The following is a 13,468-nucleotide window of genomic DNA, read 5'->3' as shown; positions in this document are numbered from 1 at the left end:
TTATTTGCTGTGCGATCATTTTTCTTTAAGTTACAGTCTGTTGAAAAACTACCAAAAATTTGGATTTTTAACTTCCCGCTAAAAAAATTGAAAATTTTAAAAAATTGGGAAGTTATTGGTTTTACCCTGTTTTTCGAAAATCGAGTTTTCATTGGATATCGACGTTTCGAGATCCTAGGAAGCTTTCCTGACTATTTTCACGATGATGTCCGTACGTCTGTATGTATGTATGTGTGCCCGGGTGAAAAAGATTATATATAATTATACATAATTATATATAAAAAATGGTCCTATATAATTATATAGAATAAGATATAATTATGGGTCATTCCATGTCATAAATACTCAAAATTACAATATTATGTATCTGCATAACCTTAACTTGTATAGAAAGTGCAAAAAACAAAAAAAAATTTTTTTTTGAAATTCAAAAATTCATATTTTTGAAAAAAGAAACCCTATCCAAAAATTTCAGGATCTTTTAAGATCATTACAAGTTATCATACAAAAAAAATTGAGCCAAAATTTTGATAGCGGTCTTCATTTTTGACGATTTTAAAAAATTCAAAATTTGACAAATTTAGCATTTTTTTAAATTTTTTTCCAAATTATTTTTTTTAAATAGCCCCAAGTATCCCCTTCTAAACAAACGAAAGACCATTCCTGTATCTATAATAGCATTCGAGATATTGCAAAAACAAAATTGAAAAACTGGAAAAATCGCAAAATTTTGAATTTGCATCTTTCGAAAAAAAAAATTTATTTTTTTTCCTTTGGCAGAACTTCGTTTTATGATAAAAGAAAACTTGTGACCAAAATTCATCCAAATCGAAAGAGGTCGATTCCAACTATTGGTCGATTTGACATGGAATGACCCTTATATAGAATTATATATAATTTTTTCTATAAAAATTAAAAAAAATTCGGCGTGCGCGGGGATCTAGCCGGGGACCTAACGCTTGAAAGGCTGACGCGCTACCTGTTTACCTACGAGACTTACTTGTAGATCAGAGTTTGAAATAACTACTAGTAATGCAAATCGTATACGGGTCATTCCATGTCAAATCAACCAATAGTTGGAATCGACCCCTTCCGATTTGGATGAAATTTGGTCACAAGTTTGTTTTCATCATAAAACAAAGTTGTGCCAAAGGAAAAAATTTTTTTCGAAAAGTTATGCAAGATTAAAAATTTCACTATTTTCAGGTTTTTCAAATTTATTTTTGTAATATCTCGAAAACTATTATAGTTACAGACATGGGCTAAAGTTCATTTTAAAGGGGATACTTAGGGCTATGAAAAAAAAATTTTTTGGGTAAAATTTTTGAAAAATCAAAAAGTGGGAAAATTTTGAAATTAAAAAAATCGTGAAAATCAAAGCCCGCTATGAAATTTTTTACTCATATTTTTTACAGAGTACCTCTTACTAATCTTAAAATATCCTGAAATTTTCAAGAGGGTGTTTTTTTTTATTCAAATGTAAGACTCGAGGTTTATATTTTGTATACCACTCATATTTATTTATACATCTACAAGTAATAACCCGATAATGACTACGGAATGAGACAGTTAATGAAAGCCAATATAATTAAGGGATGACAATGACTGGGTGACGTTGTATTAGGACCCATCGCGTGAGGTCCTCATGAAGGGTGGCGTCGGAATGCCCCTAACAATCTCTCTCGTAGTCCTCTCAACCCCCGTTGAGTGGGGGCGAGTCTTGTCACAGGCTGGGGGTAAGACCTTACGAGCGTAAGACCTTAAGACCCTACGACCTTAAGCGCTGCTTACAGTCGGCCGTCCTGATGATGCTCGCGTCCTCGCGACTAGTGGTCAGCTGCTCGTTCAAGTGACCATGTCACTTTGCCTGCTATATCACTATTTTTGACCTAAAATAATATTCGAGTATTATCAGTATTTGAAAAATATAAGATATCATGCAATATCATGCAGCCATTCCTATTGTAAGATCAAAGCCGTTCTCTTTTTTATCAAAAATCAACAACACATTACAATTAGACAATAATCATGTGCATCCTCTACCTACTGGACTCAGGGCATGTGTCTATACCGCTGATCCAGTCATACATGCTTAAACTTTAGAGCCGACCAATTGGCACCAGTGACTTCGTATCTGACTCAGCCGTCCACCGGATACGAATCACTACTCGCCATATAGCTTGTCTGCAGCTCTAAATTTTAACATTCCATTCAATTTTCATGCGTACAATTTCAAGCTTAACCCATTTACGTCGTTAGTACTCAATAACGACTGCATGCTTCGTGACAGATATCACTAAAACCACTAGCAGTACGGAGAAACCACCGCCAACCGGCGCTTGATCGATTAAGATCTTCGCAGTTTCTCGACGTAACCACCAGGACGTTGGAGTCGTCGCCCGGTCATCACTGACCGCCCGATCGTTCAACGATCACATGACTCATATCGGCTTTCTCAAATTAAACCACTAGTAGTGCGGAGAAGCTACTGCCATACGGCACTTGATTGATTCCCTAATCTTGCAGTCTCTCGACGCAACTACTAGGACGATGACTCCCTAGCCAGCATTAGGATGCAAATACTCCTCCATCTGGCCTCCATTTGTAATGAGTTAGCTCATACTCGGTGCACTAATGAAGTATCCTAGCTGCTACGAAACTCAGGATCACTCCAGCTGTTCACCAACTCCTCCAGGTTCGCACTAATAAGTGCCGATTGTTGCTGCAACCGCTTAACTTTACACTGTCAAGAGTTGAACGGCCAACGTGATAGTCCAACTCAGCTTTTTACCTAGAACAGATTAAGAGTGTCGACGATGTAACGTCTTACCACTGAAATCCCTTCAAGATTCCTGGTCTTCCGTCTACAATCATAATGACGGTTCATGACGTACTCGATGCACACGTTCGTGCATCTCATGCACTATCGTCAATTGTTGAAAGATCTTCAACAGCTATCGCTGCCGTCCATACTGACTTGGTAATATCTGTACAACGGTTACTCGAGCAACAGACGTATCCCAGACGAGTTGATACTTCAGCACTCGTCAGGACCACCTTCGAAGCTTAGTCAGAAACTTTGAAGACATGAATTAACATTTTAGCTAGAGACAGATGTAATGCTCTCGACGATATATAAATCTTATCTTCATCAAGCCTTAATTACAATAACTTAATAATTATTTTATTTAATTTTTAATGGTTACTATGCTCACATATTCTATCGCTGAAATTCCAGCTTGAATTTCAATCATATTTTATACAGGTACGAGAAACCACATTTCGTTCACTCAACATCCAAGAAGGACGTATAGCTGATTCCCCTTACTTTAAGATACTCAACGTACTCAATGTTAAACCATAGCAATTCTAACAACCGATACCTTATAGCTGATGTGACAATATACTCTAACCAGTATCCACGACCCCTTTTTTTTTTGAGGTCCAGTTGACCTGAGTTTACTACCTGACTATTACTTGTCGTAAAATAAACCCGCAGTCTTAAACAAGACTACTATTGTTTAAGGGACAGTAACTGCGCTACTGTACAGATTCAAACCAAACTATTTTGCAATTACGTAAATATCGATCTTGTTGACCGACGTTTCTATTACTTTAAGATCTTAAAATCTTGTTCTGTCGGCAGGGCATTTAATAATTTCGTAGTAGTCCGATACCACATGATGATTTTAAAAATGATAATTTCGATTACAATTTAAATTTGCAAACTTCATCCGAGTATTGTACGATATTAATTAACAATGCTCAGTGATAACTCTTCGCAAAAATACCGATATGAATTTAGAATATAGTGCTGAATTATTTAATCGCTCATCTAATTCTTCATCTTTCTAGTATGCAATTAGTACATCAATTAATGACCTAGCATTCATAATAATCGACTTCAATAATCTATACTAATATTATAAAGGGGAAAGAGTTGATTGTTTGTTTGCATTGAATGGACTCCGGAACTACTGAACCGATTTGCAAAATTCTTTCACCGTTGGGAAGCTACACTATCCCCGGATGACATACGCTATATTATATTTTCAAATTATTGTTAAATACCCTGCGAAGCCGGGGTAGACTGCTAGTCATTAATATTATTAATTATTTATCTTTAACTTTCATCCATCAACTATATACTTTGTCAATTTATAACTGACAATTCTACTTTACGATATCAAACGCTTAACTATTTTATTTACATCTTGTTTAAAAATGTCTAGCCAATTCGATATTATTACGGGATGTTAAAATTTGTTAAATAACATCTCTTACAAAACTATCTGATTTTTCTAACTCAAATGATAGTGCTATCATACTAACGTAAGGTTGGTGAAATTAGATAATTATCTTTCGTTTTAACTAGCTTACAATCAATGCTGAGGAGCATTTCAATAATACAGTACACAATAATTATTTACAATCTATTGTAGGACTACTTCGTACTTTGTGCATTATACCGATGAGTTTACTTAGCCCGTAACCGACACATGGTTGCCACTCAACTTTTGAGTACTTACAATAAGGCAATAAAACAAGGGTTTCTTGCGAGATAAAGACTCGGCTGTGAGAAAACTAAACCCGAGATTTCCTCGTATAGTAATTCTAATACTATGTCCTTGAAACCATCTGTTTTGTGTTGTTATGTTTTTAAAATTTTCTTAAACTCGACTCAACATAATTTTTCTACCAACAATGAATTTTACTTATTGAGTTACTGGCAAACACGTAATATTTATTTTCAACGACTAACGAAAAGGATATTTTGAACTTTTCAAAGACTTTAACTAGAAACACTTTTATACCAACATGTGTTATTTAGGCATTTCGAATTTCTACGTTATAACTATTTACTAGTTTCTACTTTCTCCTTTGTGTATTGTTCACAAAATATATGTGACCGCCGGGTTCTATTTTATAGTTTTGCCAAAGATAATTTCTTCAAACTTGGCGTCATATATTTTATATATATTATTAACATGCTTATTCATTATTTTTCAATCAGATTTGAGTATATATACTAACTATACCTAACAATAAGTTCGTTTTCCGAATTGTTAATCTTTGCAATTTGCAATAACTCCACATTAATAAAATCAATCATTCTACTCTCTTATAGCTAACTAATATCCAATTGTAACGATTAAAAATCAAGGCGTTACTAAATTATATTGTGATTCTGATTAAGACTACTGCTAATTTATTTTGAAAATGTATAGTTACTTATAACCGCGACAACATTCTTTGGAACTGCATAGCGAGTACTCACTACTTGATCGCGCAAGTATATCAATGCTACATCCGGTATGCATAATTCGGAGTTCTGCTTCATTATTTATTAATTTACTATTTCTTCATGTTATTACAATTACTACTTGCAATAACACTTTATTTATTATCGAGCAAGCATTACTAAGCCTACTTGATTATACCTCTTAATATACCAACTCAAGTTGTATCATAATTAATTACTTGTAAATTCTACATTACCAAATTTATCGTTCATTATAACCATGACACTCAGTGTCGTATTACCAAATGAGCGATAATGAGTTGACCAGCTTTAGGCCCTGATTCCTCATTTGCTGATGATTTAATTTATCGTAATCATTCGTTGTTGATATCGCTCTGACGTTGAATCCAGTAACTTCTTCAGCGTTGAACTCATCATCCATTCTCTGCACCGATTGCTGGTGGACTCGCTGAGAATGCAATTTCGGTTGCAAAACAGCTCACCATTGAGTTGTTCTGCTTCTTCATAATTCCACCTTCTCCAGATGCTTTAGTCCTGGTTCCTTCTGCAAGTACGACGCCTCTTCAAAGCCTATCTCGACCGCAGCTATGGATATTCTTAACTACTTCAATTTTTCAGAGAAGTTGCAATTTTCGAAGATGTAGTAACATGACCTTGGGTGATCTAACTACGAAGTAGCCAAATTTGAGGATTGAGTAGAGTTGACCCAGCACTCAACCTATTGACCTTGAAACTGATGCGAAACCACAATATTTGCACTAACAATAACTTCTCAATTATAATTAATATATTATAACTTATTATAACATTAATACACCACACTTTCCACGGAACACGGATTTCCAATCCCACTTCTGATCTGTAAGACTCGAGGTTTATATTTTGTATACCACTCATATTTATTTATACATCTACAAGTAATAACCCGACAATGACTACGGAATGAGACAGTTAATGAAAGCCAATATAATTAAGGGATGACAATGACTGGGTGACGTTGTATTAGGACCCATCGCGTGAGGTCCTCATGAAGGGTGGCGTCGGAATGCCCCTAACAATCTCTCTCGTAGTCCTCTCAACCCTCGTTGAGTGGGGGCGAGTCTTGTCACAGGCTGGGGGTAAGACCTTACGTCACAGATCTCGGGCCTCACGATACTCGACAGCCGTCAGCCTCGGCAATAAGAATAGCGTTGCTTACACAAAGATATAAATTTTTGAATTTGGAAAAAAAAATTTTTTTTTTAAACTTCGGATGATGTTAAGTTGAATAATTATTTAATTTTGTTATTAGAGGCAGGCAATAGCCTAGTCGGCTCGATGCCCGCTTTTCGACAGAGTGGGACCCGGGTTCGATCCCGGCACGCACCAATATTTTTTAGTGATTATAATTAAAAATATGTGCGTTACATTGCCAGCCTCCGAATGTGGCAGAGATAGCCGGGCGGCACACGTCTGACTTGGGCGATCACCCAGTTAAGCTACAACTTTATTGGGCGACCACTCTAGTCAGCGTTGGCTAGTACGAGGGATCTCTGCACACTAGGAGAAGGGCCTAATGCTCCAGTTGTCGATAAAGAAGAGTTCCTTATCAATCACTGTAGACTTAGCCCAGCTCCGACTGTACTATCATGGGTTTTCTCTGTGGTTTCTCCATGATTCTGTTCCAAGAGCCTGAGAAGGTGACGTTCAGGGTGAATACGGTACAGAAAGCACAAGTCGGGCCACAGCTGCAAAAAATAAAGAGCAGCAACCAAACAAAATCATTAATGTTGAGAAAGGCTTGGTGTTAAGGGGCATAAAAAGCCTATACACTAGAAACCCATAGAAATAGATATTTAATTTTGTTATTCTCAATAATAAAAAAATGCAATTATTATCTGTACTACCATCAAATTGGTCAGCAGAAAAAATTGTAAATATTTTTGGCGCATTAATATACATGATGAAAAAGGTGAAAGAAAAAGTACAACAAGATGATATTTTATTTATTCCCGATGAAAACAAAGGCCTCTCTTTACTGAAAGCTGCTGAAGATAGAGTCCAAAAGTTTTTTAAAAGTCAAAATGCCAGTCGAGCCAACCTTCAGCTAACGACTGATGACCAAATTCAGACACCCGAAGAACTTTGTAAATGGGCAAAAGAACATGAATTAATTGACGTCTGTATATTATTCCAAGATACTCCATGAATGCTATTTTGAAGTATAAATGAATAATTTGCAGAAAAATCAGCAACAACAAGTACTTGTTCAACTTTGAGGTGTGTTTTTGTAAGATGAAAATATTCTAGTTAAAACCTAGTTTATCACATGGATATTTTTTTTTAAACGGTTGGTAAATTTCGATTGTTACCCAATACTAACCGTTTTTGCTTTAGCACTCGTTGACTATTTTCAATAATAGATTTGTATTCTTTTTTGCCGGGTTATTCTCGACTGACATTTTGACTTTTAAAAAAATCTTGGATTCTATCTTCAACAGCGTTCAGTAAAGAGTAATCTTTGTTTTCATTTATACTAATATTATAAAGAAAGATTTGATTGTTTGTTTGTTTGTTTGCATTGAATACCCCCGCGCTGTTGTCACTATGTTTGTATGTATGTGTGTGTGTGTGTGTGTGTGTTCGTGTGTGTGTGTGTGTGTGTGTGTGTGTGTGTGTGTGTGTGTGTGTGTGTGTGTGTGTGTGTGTGTGTGTGTGTGTGTGTGTGTGTGTGTGTGTGTGTGTGTGTGTGTGTGTGTGTGTGTGTGTGTGTGTGTGTGTGGCTCGCTTATAACTTTCGAACGAATAAACCGATAGAAATCTACTAAACGGCGTTCTAAAGAGTTTCCTCAAACTTAGATTTCCTGTGAATTTGAACCGATTCGGACCGATAGATTTTGATAAATTTTGAAAAATCTCAAAAAAATAAGAAAAAAATTTTTTTTAAAAGTGGTTTTTTCGAAATAACTTTTAAACGGCTTTATCGATCAACTTCAAAAACTAATCCGCCCTTGAGCTTGAAAAACTATGTCGATCACCATCAAGCTGGTCGAAATCGATTGATTCGTTCGAGAGATATCGTGAACGAAAGAAAACCGAAAAAAGTATTTTTTTGGGATTACTCCGAAATTTTTGGTTCGATCAAGTAAAACCTAAAAATTACTTATGAGGATGATAAAACTGCATCGAATGCCGCCAACTGCGTGAAATCGGTTGATCCATTCAAAAGTTATTGCGGTTTGAAAATTCCAAAAATAGTGTTCTATGAAACTTCTATCAGACTTTTGAGCTGGGAGAGCTCAAATGCATAGAAATATTATTTCTTTGAACTCAACGAGCTCAAAATATCACATGAATTATATTTTGAGCTCAAAAATCTCAAAAATTTCATAAGTACAATAAGCGCCCAGGAATGGAATTAGCGGGAAGTTGCAGGGATGGCTTTAGGGTGAACCGTTTTTTTAATTTTTTTTCTTGCTCCCTTTATTTTTGTGAGAAGTACTTCTATATAAGTAATTCTATGTAACATTATAGAATAATTCAGCACGAAAAGTAGAATAGTGGAATGATTAACTCATACAGAAAATTTAATTCAGATATTAGATAACCCTGATTCAGAAAGATGATTTGAAATGATTACTTTCATGTTAATTGTATATCTATATAGTATTAAAATCCGAAGCATTTAAATCATATCAAATTATTTTGAATCATTTCAAATTAGATTTCTTAATCAGGGAAATCCTTTCATTCCGAAGTTGTAAGTTTTTTTTTTTTTTTTTTTTTTTTTTTTTTTTTTCCAAACAGCATAAACTTTTATTCAGAAGAAAATGAGAATTACGTCTAGCTTGATATAAGTTTTAGTTTTTGTATTACATCGTCATGTAAGAAAAGAAATTTTTATTTTTTCTCCTGATGAACTCAAATACTCAACCTCTTGATTTGAAGACACAAGCTCTAGACATTAGTTTGCTGTAATACTTCCTAGCTCGTTTATAAAGTTTGACTTTTACTAGTTCACAGTGTAATTTTATCATAAATAGAAGCTGAAAATATTTTTTGAGAATATTTTTTGAAAATATCTATCGAAGAGCGAAGCGTTTTTTTTCAAATATTTATCACATACATGAGAAAAACACGTTTGAAAATCAACTATAAACCGCTCTTAAGAAAAAAACACATTACCTCGAAATCTCCATGTTTATAGTTCCATTAATTAATCAATACTTTCCTTATGATAAAAAGAATCTAAAATAAAATGTAAGACTTTCAAATTTTATATTGACAGAAATTTATTGCAAAATGTGAAATTTACTTTCTTTTGATTGAAAAAACTTATGGCTCTTTAAGGGCACGTATATATAGCTCAATATACAAAAATTTTAATAATTATAATTTGAGTTGTAAACTTCATACTGTATTCAACAAGGGTTTTGTTTTTACTCTAGAAACTGTAATTATTCCACTACTCTCTTTTCTATGTAAATAAAACTTTTAGATAGTTTTAATAGTACCTTGTCTGAGTTATTTCTGTTTGAATAGGATGGTTGAACGATTGGTTTAAACTTTCACGAGAATATTATTTAGCAGTACCATACACAAATAAATTATGGGTTTGAATTGTGCGATTGATTCAATTAATTTAATACTCGAGAAACCGAACTCGAAACACCTAGTAAAGTCGACTAACGGAATAATATTCCTATTTGTAGACCCACCCCAAATTTCAATAAACTAGTTGCACAAGCGCTCTGATACTCCAATATAATAGATATTACACATTGCTTATCAAAAACAAATTACTTCATATAAATAGAAAACTTATCTACTTTTGATTTATGTTTTTTAATTAGAATTTTAAATTATTGAACAAGTATGCTAAACAAAATTATTGATTTATTTCATTACATATGCAATGACATGAATAATTACGAATAATTCACTCATTTCTATGATCAAAAAATATAAATATTCTTAGACTAAACATTTTGACTAATGGATATCATTGAAGAAAAATTTTTGAGTAATTTCTTGTTCAGTATTCAATATAAAAAAAAAAATTACTTGTAAAAAGCTCCATTATTTTTAGAAAATACTATATATAACATATATTATAGTATTAATATAAATACTATAAATTAATAACCGATATTTTTAATTTTTTTTAATTCTCTTACTTTATATCTAAAATATCTTAAAAACTATATTTTCGTTACAAAATCATTTTTTATTTGATGCAAACGGACAAAAAAAAATGAAAAAAAATGTACTTTGAAAGAAATTTTTCTTAATAACAAACTAGTTAAGTTTTTCAAATTTAAAAAATCCTAAATATTAGAGTCTCATTTAAAATTCAACATCCGTTCTATTCGATTCATTAAAAAAAAAACTTACATTGACATTGAGTAGAAAAATAATAATGTTAATAAACATTTAAGAAATTTTTTTCTGTTTACCCTATTTATTATACCAAATCTTATCGGCAAATCAATTTAACAAGTTCTATTGTACATTGATGTCTAAAATTGATTTTTAATTCATAATTGATGTTTAAATAAAATAATATTAATAATTTTAGCTTATGTTTAAAAACGAAAGAATTATTAGTGACAATTTATTTGCGGATTTGTATAGAAGCTCCCTCGCGGATTTGACTCCTTTCTGTAAACACTCTGGAAACAGAGTGGGAATGGGTTTATTCTGCAACCATGCTGATACCAGAGCGTTTCCAAAGTGTGTTTGTTACATTTGTCCATCGCGTTTTCAGATTGTAAACATAGTGGATATATTCTGATACCAAAATGTATACTAAGTAGATTTATGCTGGAACTATAGTGGATATATAATGAGAACAGAGTTTTTTCAGATTGAATACAAATTGAAACCATATTGTATTCAAAGTGGATGCGTACTGAAATCAGAGTATAACTATAATAAATACATGTTGAAAACAGAATGTTTCCAAAATGAGTACATGTTGAAAACAGAGCGTTTTCAAAGTGAACACATGCTGAAAATAGAGTATTTACAGAGTAAATACATACTGTAACCTATAAGTTTTCAGAGTGGAGGCATACCAGAACCGTAGGATCTCAAAACGTCGAGATCTGATGAAAATTCGATTTTCGAGAAACGGAATAAAACCAATAACTTCCCGATTTTTTTTAATTTTCAATTTTCATAGCAGGAAGTTAAAAAAAGAGTTTGTTGGCAACTTTTCGACAAAATGGTCCGATTTTGAATTTTTTTTATTTTTTTAATACAGAAAAATATTCTGAACATTTGTGTGTAAGTGGGAAGTGTTGTTTTTTTTTTTTTTTGTATAAAAAATAGCGTTTTGGCGTTGAGTTTTAATTAAACTATCTCAGAAACTACGCAAAAGTAGTCAAGACATGCTGCGTATGAAGTTTAGAGAATGAAATAAGGAAAAAATGAGCTAAACCCGATGTCTCTACGACCAATAGTTTACGAGATATTAATTTTTTGATGAAAAAAAAACGCAGTTCCGCTCAAGTGCTTATAAACAAATAACAGTAACTCCGCGAAAAGTCATTCGATTTACTTTTTTTAGTAGATTTCATAGAAATCTAACTATTGCATTGGTCCTCACGACGGAACTTTTGAAAAATTTTGCTATATTTCGACTCAGCTCGTCAAGCGGATCCAGAAAATGCATATGGTTCAAAAGTTTATATATGTATGTATTTATATATATATATATATATATATATATATATATATATATATATATATATATATATATATATATATATTAGACTGATTCAAAAAAATCGACTATTTTTTTTTTCTTAAATATATCGAAAATATTGTTGGAAATGATGAAAAAAAAATCCTGTGAAAGTTACAGCCCTTAATATTAATATTAAGATGTCCCGCATGGTAAATTTCAATTTCCCGTATGATTAATATGGGAAAGCTTGTTTTTTTAAGTTTAGAATTTCATAACTCTTTAATCGTTTATCAAAAAAACTAGACTAAATCATTTTCTCGTGTAAAATTGAACGCTCTACAAAAAAGCTATCTTAGAATTTTTCGATAAACTAACGCGTTTTGAAGTTATTCAACTTTAAAATATAATTTATAATATTTTATAATTTTTTGACAGAACTATCAAGTTTATCAAAAAATTTTGTCAAATTTTACAAATTTTTTGTATTTTATATTTCTTTTGGTTTAACAGATCCTTTTATTTAACTGTCAAATTTCTAATACTATCGTATCTTAATTTTTCAATAAATTCAAATTATTTTTATTTTCAATTAAAAATTATTTTTATTTTTTTTTTCCTTAACCTTGTGACATTATAGTAGTTTTATTACAATTCGGAAATTTTTTCCTATATTCACTGATAATAAGTAATAAGTATTGCAATTGTTCTTCATTTTTTGTAAAACACTTATTGTAATGTTCGATCAACGCTACCCCACGTTCCGCTACATCGTTAACCACAGTCAATTTATCAAAAAACTTCACACATTCATTATAACTTTCATCAAGAGGCCAAAAATTCACATCTCTTTCCATAAAATCATACGGTAAATCAAACGCTGTAAAAATGAACATAGAATCTTTTGATACAAAATCACTCATATCTTTCTGCAAAAATCCTTTAATGTCTTCTTGTCTCATCTCCAATTTTTTGGCTTTCGTATTAGAACCATTTCGATTCTTCAAATTAACTATAATTTGTTCTTTCACTTCATTTTTTACACATCCATCAAATAAAGATATAACGGCTAATTTTTCAGATAAATACCATAGGTGATTCTTCATTTTTTCAGTAGTTGCAGTTGATATTGCCAAATTTACTGCTTTGTATCGAATTAATTTCTGCATGAAAATTAAATCATGTTGTGCAGCCAAAGTCGCTGAAGTCGAAGTAAACCACGCTGTTATATAACTTGTGATGATAAACTTGCATATTTCTCGGAGGCTATTTATCTCATAAGTTGTGAGTTTGAATTCTTCCCGAAAAATGAATATTTTTAAACAATATATTGCTTTGGACATCCAACGAGCATGACTCATAGCTCCTGGACTTTTGAACGAAAAATTTTCTTTTGGAACAACTCCTAAGAAAACTAATGACAGCTCCAAAAATTCTCTGTCGTCACTCCTTGGATGATATTTCTGCAAAGAAGTTAAAATTCAAAATACTGATTCATAAACTATTATTTTCCATTCGTCGAAAAGAAAAGAAATAAT

The sequence above is a fragment of the Cotesia glomerata genome, linkage group LG5 (genome assembly GCF_020080835.1).
Source record: "Cotesia glomerata isolate CgM1 linkage group LG5, MPM_Cglom_v2.3, whole genome shotgun sequence".
Lineage (NCBI taxonomy): Eukaryota > Metazoa > Arthropoda > Insecta > Hymenoptera > Braconidae > Cotesia > Cotesia glomerata.
The sequence above is the reverse complement of the archived record's forward strand: the minus strand, read 5'-3'. Positions refer to the sequence as shown.